The sequence below is a fragment of the Musca autumnalis genome, unplaced genomic scaffold, assembly GCF_047663935.1.
Source record: "Musca autumnalis isolate F117 unplaced genomic scaffold, ASM4766393v1 scaffold_1, whole genome shotgun sequence".
Classification (NCBI taxonomy): Eukaryota; Metazoa; Arthropoda; class Insecta; order Diptera; family Muscidae; genus Musca; species Musca autumnalis.
In genome coordinates, this window is record NW_027411644.1 from 223,873,707 (window position 1) to 223,888,580 (window position 14,874).

Consider the following 14,874-nt stretch of genomic DNA (forward strand, 5'->3'; position numbering starts at 1 on the left):
TTCGCGTTATCATTGTTAGGCCAGATAGTTATCGTTCAGCCCTCGTATATAGGCAAAAACATGGTTTATAGGACCAGATGATCTCTGAACAGCCTGCCCAACAATCAGTGCGAATGCTATCTGCCTATATATACTTTTGGACCTCTCTCTCTACTTCTAGATCTCTAATGTCTTGCCTGGGCGCGGGAAGCCTGTCCATTAAATGGGGATAGGACAGCCCACTGCGATAACACCCAAGCCGGTACTGCATCGACATTATCCTATTGTGCTGATGCACCGCTAAAACCTTCGTCTTCTCTTGAAGAGGTACCCTTTTGCAGTCTTAGGGCGGCATTCTGGTAAGTTTAAATATTCTTCATTGCATAGTGCTAACATTTACATACCACGCTTTGTAAGAAATCAACAATATTTCATTATCAGCATCCCAAATGTTGCCGGCCAGCGACTTAAGGACCTTCTTCTTAATTCTGATTTTATCGCAAATAGCTGTGGATGGCGCGGACGACTTAAACATGCTATCGAACGTTACACCTAATATTTTGGCGTAGTTAGTTGCCGGAATAAGGATACCATCGACCAATATGTTCAGAGGGAGCCTCAATTCAGCCGTCCGAGTGGTGAACAGTGTGGCAGTTTAATTAGCAGGCGGATATATTGTTCTCACACATAGTTGATTATTCAAAGTACTACTCTGAAACATGTCAAATCTGAGAATTTACGAATCACCGATTTAGAGATCTGCCGATTCACTGAGCTCCTCGTTAGAGAAGTTTTTGTGATGTCATCACTGCAGCAGCTGCTCGCTGTCGACTACCCGAAACCAGATCAAATTTCCTAGCAGATGCGACGTAACTAGCAAATGAACGCGATGGTCTTCGTCGAACAAACCCTGAAGACCCAAGTGTTAGAGAACTTACTCCTGAAGTCAACAGGCTAATAGACGAACATAAGCGGCAAAAGTGGCTGGACCATCTGAAAAAAATGCAACATTGGTACAGAAGTAGATATATTGTGGGTAACAGTTCAATAACTCTTGAATCCGTCAAAGAATTTTCATAGAATGACTGTTACCTTCACTGAAAAAAACTTATTTAGTCCTCTACTGATATGTGTGGATATGACGTGTAATGCTGTTGTAGTACTACGGATTTTTTGCGTTGATGATGGGCAACTGGAAAACTGTTTTTCATCGTGGGGATAAGTAGTGCCTCTAGAATCGTTGCTATTGGCGACAGGAGGGAAATCGGCCTGTAAGATTCGACTCTGTTGCCTTCCTTGTCTGGCTTCAGTAGCGGGACCACCTTAGCAACTTTCCAGGCTTCTGGTACAATATGGGTGGCTAACGGTAGATTGATGACACTTGTTAAATACTCAACTCCTGGTTCATATAGCTGCATAAGCATTACCGTTGATAGTAACTATCGTTCTATCATCATTCTTTCCCGGATTCGCGAGTGATTTAACTGTTGTCCACAATTTACTTAATCCGCCACCAATGTTGCATTGCTTCAGGTGATCTAGCCACTTTTTCTGCCTTTGTACTCCTAATAACCTGTTGACTTCAAGAGAATGTTCTCTTGCTTTCTCATGGTTCAGAAAAGTACGGCGTTTATAGATTATGAAGTCGGGTAGTCTATTACGGAGACGATGATAGGAAGGTGATTTGAGCCAAAGGAAATGTCGAGTTGGCAGGATACGTAATTTTTCAGACCTGGTGCCACAATGCTAATATTTTGGAGAGCTGTGACAATCTCCTTTTATCCTACAGCTTTCAAATTGCTCTGTCAGCGCAGTACCCCTTTTTGAAGTCCCTTATAGGCTTTGTAGTCCCTAAGCACCAGACAGTTATTGCCCTTAAAAATTACAGCTATTCACCGGCAGTATGTACACATTAAATGGTAAAAACTAAATACTTCGTTAAACGAATTTATTGATGGGGAGTGAGAGAAAACATATTATTTAAGAAGAATCTGAAGTTTGGTACTGATACGCGAAGTAGTTTTTGCTATATGAGGATTTAAATCCGACAATTTTAGTTAATACGTATTTTTGTGTTTTTTTTTTCTAAAATTAATAAATTATATTATGCGTTAATATTTAAAATTTAAAAGTACCGGTGCTGCAAGAATGTTTCCTAAGTTCTCCTGAGATGTAATAAACTTGGCTACACTTTTGTTTGCATGTAAATATTAATCATATGGTGTTTACATTTACCCAAACATGTATTACTAAGTTTGTTAATTTTCTGAAGCAAATTTTAAATTGAGTGGAGTGGGAAAAAATGGTATAAAAGTGTATATCGATATTTTTGCTGTATGGGTAGTAAAAAGTGAGCACTTCAAATATATAAAGGTCACAGCTGCAGTCGTTTGCAGACGAATACGTCATTTGTCTTTTTCAGCGACCACCACACTGAGAGGATGCCCCCCTTTTTTAACAAATCGCTTTGCGGTGTTGGCTATAGCGCGAAAACGAATGAACCGATAATCATATATTTTTGTGGGCTTATTAAGTACCTAATAATCTTGCTTTAAAACGAGAGAATTTTAAAAATATCAATTTTTAAAAAAATTGTGAACAGCGATAATCAAAATTTGATTTTTTACAAAAAATTTACCGTTTTTTGACCACTAATCGATAAAAAAATTTTTAAAGGAAATTTCTCATATATGAAGACTAGAGTTTGATATATTCAATATGCTCACAAACGATTCGAAGACTAAACACCAAATTTCAGTCATATCGGGTGGATATTGAGGCCACAACACTGAAAATACCAAAAATGAGGAGGCACGGTTTTATAGGGGCTATAGGAAGACGAGGACCTATACCGACATATTTCTGGTGGAAGGTTATAAGTCCCCCCAACAGAGACTTAATACCAATTTTCAGCCATTTCGGTGTGATAATCATGCTAAAACCTCCAAAATACCGAAAATCGGGAGGTACCGTCCTATGAGGTCTATATGAAGGCGTGAACCTATGCAGCCAAATTTCAAGGTGAAGGTATAATGCCCCCTACGAAGACTAAATACCAAATTTCAGCAATTTCGGTGTAATAATGAGGCTAAAATCTTAAAAATACTGATAATCGGGAGGTACCGTTGTACATCAAAAGGTGGACCTAAGCCTACAATTCTCTGTTGGAATGTTTGATACCTCTGCCGAAGACTAACCACAAAATATGAATACTTTCGGTTGATCATTGTGCCTAAAACATTCAAAATACCGAAAATCGGGAGGTACGGTTCTATGGGGGCTATATCAAAACATGGACCGACCAACCCAATTTTTTGTTCTGAAGATTGTAAGTCAATAATAGGTACGTGTACCAAAATTGATGCACCTACGATAAATCCTTCTATTTTTGGCTATGAGTGGAGTTCAATTTAAGCATGTAACAACATGAATGCATTATGCAGGGGTAATATGAAGGAGGCGGCGGTATAATGTAGCGCCACGTTACAAAGTTTTTCATGGCTGAAATACCCAGGAAATGCAAGTCAACATTACTCTGAGGGTATTTGCCACCGCCGAAAATGTCCATGTTCTGGTCAGGGATTGAACCGCAGACCTTCTGAGTGCAAGGTGGACGTGCTTTCCACTGCACCATGGTTACTCCCAATGAATCTATCGTTAGCCCCCCATATTGTACCACAAGACTGGAAAGTTAGCAGGGTGGTCCCGCTACTGAAGTCAGGGAAGGATGTCAGCAGAAATGAATCGTACAGGCCGATTACCCTACTGTCGCCAGTAGCAAAGATTCTAGATACGCTACTCCTGTCCATGATGAGAAGCTGTTTCCCAGTTGCCCAACATAAACATGGATTCCGAAAAATGTAGAGTACTACAGCGGCATTACACGTCATCTCCACACCTATCGATAGAGTACTGAACCAGAATATTTCGTGCGACTGAACAGTCATCGTATCTCTTGGTCTATCGCAGGACTTCGATACCGTCAGTCAGGCCAAGCTTTTCGAGGATATAGAGACGACTGCGCTCCTTCCGTTTTTGGAAGGATGTTTAATCTCCTATATTGTGGTCGCTTGTGGAATTTAGAAACAAGAAGTCGAAGAACTGTTCCTCACGGAATGGTGATATCTGTAGAACCCTTCAACATTTTCTTTTCAAAAATTTCCCAGGCGGCAAAGAGATCGTAATGTATGCGGATGATTGTACGATCTTGGCGTCGGGTCCTATCGTCGATGGCATATGTGATATGTTAAATATCTACACAGCTGACCTAGTGCAGTTCTTTCATCTCAGAAATATAAAAATATTCACCGCTTGTTATAGCAGTGGACATCCCTGTTACAATTTAGTGGGCACGTAAGGAGAGATCATCTAAAGAGAGAGGTCCAAACGTGCATACGAGAATTTCTAGACCAACGAGTTAAACCGGCAAGCTTAGATGCAGTGATGCAGTACGGAGATACAGTGTAAATGTCGTACTTGTAGACCATAGCAACAGAAGAACGAAACACGAGTGGTTTTAGCCCAGTTGAGATCGGTACGATACAGCCGCCTCAATTCATACTAGGCCCGAATTGATGCCACGATGCCCAACAAATGCCGTGTTTAGCTGTCTAATGATCTTTATGGACGCAGTCAGTCTAGGTTGCAGAATTTTTGAGTCTCGATACAGATAATAATACACGAATATATTTGCGTTGCTACAACAACAAGCAATCGACCGACATCCATGTAATAAAACGTATCGAGCTACAACTTGCGTTAGAGATAAAGTTGTCCCCACAGTAGAGGCATATGAATGCGTGCAACTTGACGGTTTACGCCCAAAAGGGAAGGTCAAAATTCCGATGGAAAAACCAAGATGATGATAATATCACAAAACAATACCCCAAATTGGATAATTAAAGTAGAAGACCGGAGCGTTTGGAAATCTATTCTTAGCTCGGTTTTAGGAATGAAAAGTTCTGTTTAGAATTAAAAAACGCGCTTTCTGCACCGAAAAATTGCAATTTTTTGCTTGTGTAGCTTTCTGTGATAATCTCAGAAATATTCGTGCGAAAAATACATAATGGTAACACTGATCCTGCTGGCGGCATTTACCCAAATTCACATTTACTACTTACATCAGCCATGCACGCGTCTTTACGAAAAAGTTAACTACAACTCTCTTTCCCATACAAAGAGCCAAAATAGCATTCTCTTCTTGTGCACCATTGACTTACATATACATTTGCCCATCTTTCTCCCCATTTCTACATTTTGGTGTGTCGCTGAGTACAAGTGAGCTTACCATTTGAAGTGACTTGTCATTGTTGTAGTTGTGTGTAGACTGTAGCAAATCTTGATGTTACAGCTGCATAAGTCAAGCCACTCATAATGCCACTTCTGTCATGTTTATGCCACTTTATGTAAAAATAATTGCACAATTAGTTTGTAGCTTACCACGAACAGACACACACACACAAGCTCACACAGAGTAAAGGCAGCAAATACATTTTCCATCATATTCTTAAATGTGTTATGCATTATACATCTGTCACACGTTTTTGGTGGGCTTTTACAGGTGTTTCATGTAAAAACAAAAAACATCAACAACAACTACTACTAGCAGAAGTAACAAATGTATTTAAAGTTGAAATTATTGCTGATGCAAGCAGTAACTGAAAGCTTGTAAGAGGATGATAGAAAGATTTCAGAGAAAAACAGAGAGAGACGAGTGCAAGCAAGAGAGAAGTTTTGATGTAAATGACATAGTAAAGTTTTGTTTTTGTTTGAGTTTTTATGCTAAGCCTCCTTCTCCCTCCTCCCCTAAACCATAGCTCATTAGTGAATTTTAGAATAATGTTTGTTTGTGTTTGATGTAGTTATTTTTTCTGCTTCTTATTTGCACTATGCCAACATCAAAGTCGAGAAAACTTGTGCGGTAATGCATAGTTAATGGAAAAACAAAAGCCTCATTTATGTCACATGCATTTGTGTGTTAAGGTGTAAGGTGATGTTTGGGGAGACATATTATGAGGATTTCAAAATTGAAAATGGCGATTTATAGAGTATTTTCTGCGACTTAAAGAGTATTTTATAGAATATTTTCTGTGTGTTGGTATCTAGGGGTTTATAACATAAATACATATGTATATTAAAATAGTTCTGTGCATCAGTACTTGTGACATATATTAAAATACATATATTATATGGTATATCATCGCAGAAAAACCTCCATTACCAAATATGTATTGGGTTTATGTGGTATTTTTTGGTAACCGTATCTACTTACAAATCAACCTACTTACCCAATATTTTAACAAGAGAATGCTGGTACTGTTATATAAGGGCTATAACAATACTTGCACCCATAAGGAAAATTTTGATATTGCCTATTGGCATACATTTAGTTAAAATGTTGCCCACCGACTTTTATCAGTTCGGAAGCTAAAATGATTTTCAACAGACGAAGGCGGGCATGTGTAATTCGACGTAGATTTTTTGATGAAAATCAATAATGTTTGTTTGTTCTTAAAAGAGTTACCAATGGTTTGACAAGCTTAATATAACCACTATAATATAGCGGATGCTATACAAAAGTAAGAAATAAGGGAGAGGGGCCTTATTTCCAATAAATTCCAATAAATGGACGTATACCTTTCTATAAAAGCACGTATGGAACAAAAGCACCAATCTATCGTTAGCCACGCATAGTGTCCCACTTTTGAAACCAGGCAAGGATGCCAGGCCGATTTACCTCTTGTAGCGCAGATTATTGAGCCACTGCTACTTTCCTTGATGGGAACCAGAATTCCTGTTGCTTAACATCAGCATAAATTCCGGAAAATATATTATACCACATATATAAACAAGTCGAAACACTACAGGCCATTCGATTGAGCTGTTATGGTGGCCCTTGACCTATCGAAGGCTTTCATGACTTCAACCATGCCAAGCTGTTCGAGGACATAGAAAAGACTTCCCTCCATAAGTATTGGAACGTTGGATAATCAACTATATGTGTGGACGCCAGTCACGACAGAATTTAGAAACAAGAAGTCTAAGACCCATGGAGTGAAACAAAACTGAAAAAATATACAAACATATTTGCGTTGCTATAAAAAAAGATCTCCAAAAATATACCAAAAAATATTGGCTAACAAACATAAAAATTGTTCTGAAAAAGAATGCACAAAACCCAAAAATCCTCTTAAAGAAGATAATAATATGGCCCACCCACAGGAGACACAAAGGTCCTCTCATATATGAAATCAACAAATACAATATTCTTCAAAAAATTAGAACGTTTAAAATTAGAAGCTTCAAAACAAATTTCTACACGACCAAAAAATATTCTTATTGTGTACCTAAGGTCTTCATATAGAAGAACAAGACTTTTTCTTAGTATTAAAGTATTCAAAGTTCCTTCATAGCAGGTCGTCATTAAAAGACCAGAAGGTCTTCGCATAGAGGACCAAAAGGAGCTCTCATTGGAGGCCTGGTGGTCTTCTAACAGAAATAAAAAATTTCGTTTTACAAAGACCAGAAAGCTTCTCATAGAATACCAAAATGTCTTCTCACAGAAGACCAGATGGAACAATGTCTTCTCATAGGAAACCAGAAGGCCTTCTCATAAAAGACCAAAAGGCGCTCTCATAGAAGACCATATGGTCTTCTTATAGAAGACCAGAAGGTCTGCTAATAGAATAGCAGAAGGCCTTCTAATAGAAGAGCCGAAGGTCTTCTAATAGAAGAGCCGAAGGTCTTCTAATAGAAGAGCCGAAGGTCTTCTAATAGAAGAGCCGAAGGTCTTCTAATAGAAGAGCCGAAGGTCTTCTAATAGAAGAGCCGAAGGTCTTCTAATAGAAGAGTCGAAGGTCTTCTCATACCAAAATGTCTTCTCACAGAAGACCAGATGGTCCTCTCACAGAACAAGGTCTTCTTATAGGAGACCAGAAGGCCTTCTCATAAAATACCAAAAGGTATTCTCATAGGACACCAGATGGTCTTCTTATAGAAGACCAGAAGGTCTCCTAATAGAATAGCAGAAGGCCTTCTAATAGAAGAGCCGAAGGTCTTCTAATAGAAGAGCAGAAGGTCTTCTAGTTGAAGAGCCGAAGGTCTTCTAATAGAAGAGCAGAAGGTCTTCTAATAAACGACAAGAAGGTCTTCTCATAGAAGCCCAAAAAGTTTTCTCATACAAGAGCAGATGGTCTTCTCACGGAATACCAAAAAGTCTTCTGATAGAAGACCAGAATGTCTTATCATACAAGACAAAAAGGTCTTTGGTTCTCCTACGACCAAAATGTCGTCGTACAGAATACCAGATGGTCTTCTCATAGAAGAGCAGAGGTTTTCCAACAGGTCTTCTAGAAGGTCTTCTCATAGAAGACCAGAAGGTATTTTCATAGAAGACAAGAATGCTTTCTCATAGGAGACCACAAGATCTACTAATAGAAGATCAGAATGTCTTTAAAGGTCTAAAGATGGTCTTTACATAGAAGAAAAAAGATCTTTTCACAGAAGACCAAAATATCTTTTCGTAGATGACTAAAGCTAGGGTCACACTAGGCAAATATTTGCTCCAGCAGCAGGGAGTGTGTGTGTACTGAGAGCAATTGAGCATAAATTTCAATGCATTATTTACGCTCATTTGCTCTCAGTAAGCGCACACTGCCGGTCGCTAGAGCAAATATTTGCCTAATGTGACCATAGCTTAAGAGGTCTTCACACAAGGCCTGATGGTCTTCTCACAGAAATCCATAGGGCCTTCACACAGAAAACCAGGAGGACTCCTCACAGAAGTAACGAAGTTCTCCAAATAGAAGACCAGAAGGAATTTTTTATAGAAGACCAAAACTGCTTCTCACAGAAATCCAGACGGACTTTTCACAGAAGTCATGATGGTCTTCTCACAGAAATACAGAAACTCTTCTCATAGAAGACCAGAAAGTCTTTTTATAGAAGACCAGAATGTATTCTCATAGAAGACTAAAAGGGGCTTTAATCTTCTATGACCAGTAGGTCTTCTCACAGAAGACTTGATGAACTTCCAAAGAAGACCATAAGATCTTTTCATAGAAGACCAGAGGGTCTTCTCATAGAGAACCGGAGGGTCTTCTCATAGAAAACCAGAGGGTTTTCGCACAAAAGACTTATAGAAGACCAGAGGATATTCTCACAAAAGTCCAAAAGGTCTTCTCACAGAATACCAAACATTTTCTCATAGACGACCAAACTGTCATATCATAGGAGATCAAAAGGTTTTCTGATAGAATACCAGAAGGTATTTTAATAGAGTACCCGAAGTGCTTTTTATAGAAGGTCTAAAGGGTTTCTCATAGAAGACCTAAGCGTCTTTTAATAGAAAACCAAAGCGTCTTCCTATAGAAGACCATAGGGTCTTCTCATAGAAAAACAAAGTGTCTTCTCATAGAAGAACAAAAGGTCTTCTCATCGAAGACCTAAAGCTCACATCATTAAAGAACAACAAGTTTTGCTAAAAGACGAAAATGTGTTCTCATAGAAGACCAAGATATCCTCTCTCAATACTTTGCCAAATATTGCGCTGAATATTTAGTGTCACTCCTTCAATGAACCCGTGCACAAAAGTGCAGTTATGTTCAGATTTTTTGTTACAGCCCTGCAATTTTATTATACTTGCCTTGGTAATGATCCGATCCGAAAGTTCAAAACATCTAGATGATCTTGTAATACACTGTGTGTAATTTTTTGAGTCATGTTTTATTAACCATATTCTGACTCCACAGTGTGATAGAACACAAAAAACGAGAAGACACGTGTCTCGCCGTTTTTCCCTATCTCATCAACTTTCGCGGTTATAGGCCTCCAAAGGTTTGAGGCTTTGATGTAAAAAGGGTCATTTAGTCAGGGCTATATCTTCCAAACCGTTAGGAAATTTGAGTTTATCTCAGAGGCAAATTTGTAGTTCTTGTCTTAAAGAACAAAAATTTTTGTACAGCTATCAAACCAATCAAATTTGAAGCAAACAACCAACTACAACCATTTGTTCTAGAAACTTGTTTGTTGAAATCTAAGGTACATTTTTGTAGTTGACTGTATCCTTAATTTTTGGGCGGTTGCGTATCTTCTATGAGATGAAGTTTGATGGATTATATGTTTTCACAATTTTTGTTCTTTAAGACAAGAGCTACAACTTTGCCTCTGAGATGAATTCAGATTTCCTAACGGTTTGGAAGATATAGTCCTGACTAAATGACCCTTTTTACACCAAAGACTCAAACCTTTGGAGGCCGATTAGCGCAAAAGTTGATGAGATACGAAAAAAGCGGCGAGACACGTGTCCTCTCTTTTTTGGTCTTCTGTCACGCTGCGGGGTCAGAATAAGGTTAATAATTTTCGTGTTGCACAGTGATATACAAAGGATTATGAATTTTGTTCGTGTAGATTGTGTTGATTGGATCTGCCTGTAAATAAATAAGCCCACTGTTTCTTAAACTACCCCAAGGTTGTCGTGAAATTTGTATACCCCTTTTTGATGCATTAACTCTCACCCCAATGGTTGTCAGATATGCTCCCGGCTTTGCATGTATCTAACTGCCTAACTGTGACCAACGATGCACTTTCAAATATACATTCTTTTTGAAAAAAAGCTATTTTGTGTCCATTTTTAAATTTATTAAACCTTTTGCATACAAATTATAACTCAATATTACCAAAGACATATTTTGTTAAATTAAAAGGGTACGAAGCATGTGCATGTGAAAGTGGAAATAAACTCAAGGGTCGTCATCTTTGTCAAAAGAATATAGGGTTGGTTTGAGTTTGTTTGCCCCTATGCAACATGTAAATAGCAAACAAAACATTTATTTTACTTTATGCTTTCTGCAATATCTTCAAGTAAGTGTAGGCGAAAGTGGTAGGGTATAGAGTGCATACATGTAGTAGTAAGCATAAGCGAGGGAACTCGCTTATGTCGTCACAAATGTTGTGATACTGAAGAAAATACAACATTCAACACACAGCGATGAGTGTTTGATGAGTTTTGTATAACTTTGATGCCCTTGTTGTTCGAAGCTTCGTTTAAGGATTTTCACCCATTGGGATGAAGTACAAGACATAACAAACTGGTGTGTGAGTACATGTGTAGATGTGTGGTTCATAAACATTCTTGTTACAACCCAAGTAGCACTCAAGTCAAATACACAAGTACATGGTGTACGAGCATAGCCATAGTACCCACAAAACTGTTGTGGCAACCAGTCTTCATATTTTTCCTTGCCGCATTGCTATCCGAAAAAACGAACGAACGAAATACATCCAGACAAAAAGCAACATCATCTGGAAAGTGGGTACTTGTAGAAGAACCTGTTCTATACACTCCAAGCTATGTTTTCTTTTCATATTTATATTTCTCGTTGGTGTTGTTGTTGTTATTTAGTAACTGTTGTGCCAACTTATTTGCAATCGTAAAAAGGGTGACAAATACAATAAAAAACAATCAGCTATGAAAATGAAAAAAGGAAACACATATTATTTTTGTTTTTCAAATGTGAGAGAGTTATTCGGCAGTTGGAAAAGTAGTTGGCTATAGAAGGCATGTCTAATACACCTTTTGTGTGAAATATTTGCAATTGAATTAATTTGTATTCTATAGGTGAAAATGTGGTTGATGATAGTTTCTAAATAATAATTGTTCCACAAACATCCCAGAAGGGACAAGGGAGACTTCTCTCATATCAATGAGTGCAGCCCGATTCATATTAGCTCAATGATATGGGACCTACTGTTTATCGCCGAGTCCGAACGGCGTGTCTTGAGACACTACTTGTGGAGAAGTTTTACATGGCTGTAATACTCAGGAAATGTTGGCAACATTACTGAGGGGTATTTTGCCACCATTGCCTGGCCGGGGAATCGAACCCACGACCTTCAGCGTGAAAGACGGGTGTGCTGGCCATTGTCGCACGGTGGCACCTAAATACTAGTTCCAAATCTATGGTGAATTCAACGTTTATCCTGCTCCTTCTTCATATATATTAAGGGTCTCACTACTTCTTAGAGCCACCTAATGTAGATACCGAATATTTCTTTTACTCACCATCAACAAGGATGGGAGGGAGGATGGGAGGGAGGACATCCCTTTAAAACAAATAGGTTACTAAATTGCAGGCAAAGACGAGAAGAAGAAGAGGGTTACTGCACATATCATAAAATGCATATTTTGCAAGGTATCATCAATCCATGCCGGATATGAATTCAAACGGCTGCGGCATCGCGAGCGCAGTTGGGCCCAAAACTACTCTGGTTTGTTGTGGCAGCTGTCGCTCCAAGGACCGCATTCACACAATAGTTGTTTATGGTATCTGCGACTGCATCCGTGTGAATGCTACTTAAACCTACTTGATAGGCTTGTTGATCTAGGGGTTCCGTCTTGTAACGTTGGATCTCTCTTTCTAGATCATGAAGATCCCGCCTGACGCCATATGATGTTTAGAATGACTCTCACGGAACACCCGACCAAGTACTGCAACGAAAGCATGCCATTGTGTTGCTGTACTGGAAGAATCTTTGTCTCCTCATGCAGATGATCCACTGAAGACATGAGGAGGAACCACAGAGCGATTTTCTTTATGGGTTCGAATGTGACTCCTAGAATTTTGGTGTAATTTGTGGTCGGAATTCTGCAACCATCGACCATGACATTCAACTCTTTCACCTCTGCCGTACATGTGGTCAACAGAGTGGCCGTAGATTTGGTGGCATATATTTGCATATTCCTTGCGTGGAAAAAGGTGGTAAGATAAGTCAAATAGGAGTTCAGCCTTTCAAAAATTACATCTGGGAAGGTACCTGACGCCAAGATCGTACAATCATGCGCCTACGTTACGATATCAATGCCGTTTGATGGGAGCGGAATGCAGGAGAGGTAGAGGTTAGGTAGGTCGAGATATCAGCCCACCATGGGTATCTCTCTGTTTCACTCTACGGGGCTTGGACTTCTTGTTCCTGAATTCCACGTACGGCGGTCGATGTCCTCAAACAGCGTGGAGTGCTTGAAGGTATCAAAGGCTTTTGATAAGTCAGGCGCCACGATCACTGTTCTATCATAAGGCTTGCTCGGGTTGAGTCCTCGACTAATATTTGTGGAGATGGCGAACAGCGCTGTTGTCGTACTGTGCTGCGTGCGGGACCAATGGTGATTATCGGAAACTGGATAGCTATTTCTGACGATGGGGAGGACTAAAGCCTCAAGGGTCTTTGCGAGCGACAAAAGCGAAATTGGTTTGTACGATTCACCTTTGCTGGCATCCTTGCCTGGCTTCAGTAGCGGGCCCATCCAGGCCATTTTCCAGACTTCGGGAACGACTAGCGACAAATTGAAACCTTTAATGAGATACTCATTATCAGAGAGATTCCATCAGGGCCAACGCTTTGGATGATTTAGCGTTCCGGATGAGATTCGCAACATCATCCATTGTGAATTGTGTGGTTCCTCTCGGCAGGAAGAGATCAAATGCGACGTAGTACTCTTGCTTAGCCCTGTCACCTCCCGGAGTGCTTGACAAACTGTCGATTGTAATATATTACGCACCTCTTCGTATAAGATCGCGTAACGTCGCCAAACGTGATTGAGGTCCTATCTTCATACATTCCAGGTTTCTAAAGTGACTCAACCGTTGCCCACAATTACTTATTCCGGCTCCAATTTGCAACTCTTCAGACGATTTAACTACTTGTCCCCCTTATGCTCAATGACCAACCTATTAACTGCCAACATCTCTGGGGTCACTGGTTTGCTACGACGAAGCTCATCACGCACATTTGTTAGCCCCGTCGCCTCTGCTGGGAACTTCGGTCTCACTTCGGGAATTTGAGCAGCAGTGACCGGTGAAACTCGGTCAATTAGCTTTCCCATGACTGACGAAAGAACGGCGTTCAGAGGTGATGAAATGGGGCGGTCTGTTAATGGAGAAATGATGTCCCCCAAGACCAGATGGTTATCAACTTCCAAAAGCGGGTTAATGTTGGATCTATAACCTGGAGTACAGCTATTTATCTGCAGGTTACATACATTCAACAGCTCTACCTCGGCAGTACCACACCTGAGCCTTATCTTAATTGCTACTCCCATATATTCCATGTACGAGTCATTAGAGCCAGGCTTAGGCGAGAGAAGTCTGTATTGAACAGAATGGTGCTATTGGAAAGGTCATTCCCTCCTCCATTTCTGGTGCTATCCTTCCTCAGTAACCATCACAACGCTGTAAGCAGCAGTTGTTGTTGAGCTTGAATTGCTGCACCGCCGCGACCATAATATTTTTCCGAATAATTAAGTCCACTATTCACGGTGCTCTTGAACAAATTTTAAAGGGAAGGTGCTTATACCTGGGAAGTTTTTGCGAATTCTGAAAGTACAATGTTCATTGATGAGACAAATCAAAAAACAAAACAAAAAAAAAAACAAAAATCACCGGAGCGCTTTTTGAATAAATCGCGATTCAAGTTGACATTTTTAGGTGTTTTTTAGGTTTTCACAATTTTGCTTGGAAACCACAAGTCTTATTGAAGCGGGAATAAGGAAAATGTTGTAGCTATGAAAATTCTCTACAAGATTGACGTTAATGATAGGAAGTTCAAATTGGGACAATGTTTTGAATGTATCACTTCCTTATAAAACAATGTCAAACACGGTGCGCCTTAACTAACTTTAAGTGAAAACCGCTTACACCTGGGAAGTTGTTGTGGATTTTGAAACAGCAATTTTCATAGATGAAAAAAATCCAAAAACAAGAAAAAATCGCTGGAGGGATTTTTAAATAAATCGCGGTCAAAATCCACATTTTTATATTTATTTTGGGTTTTCGTGATTTTGCTTGGAAACCGCAAGTCCTATCGAAATGGGGCTAAAGAAAAAGTTGTAGCTGTGAAAAT

The 14,874-nt window shown here is 39.5% G+C and overlaps 1 protein-coding gene across 1 annotated transcript in view; it reads left to right on the forward strand.

Annotated features, from left to right (window-relative positions):
• Window positions 1–247: 247 nt before the first annotated feature.
• Window positions 248–14,874, forward strand: part of Obp83cd (Odorant-binding protein 83cd) — a 540,642-nt gene continuing 526,015 nt past the window's right edge. The window contains exon 1 of the mRNA XM_073960309.1: window positions 248–338. The gene's annotated coding sequence lies outside the window, so the exon portion shown is untranslated. The remainder of the gene's footprint in view (window positions 339–14,874) is intronic.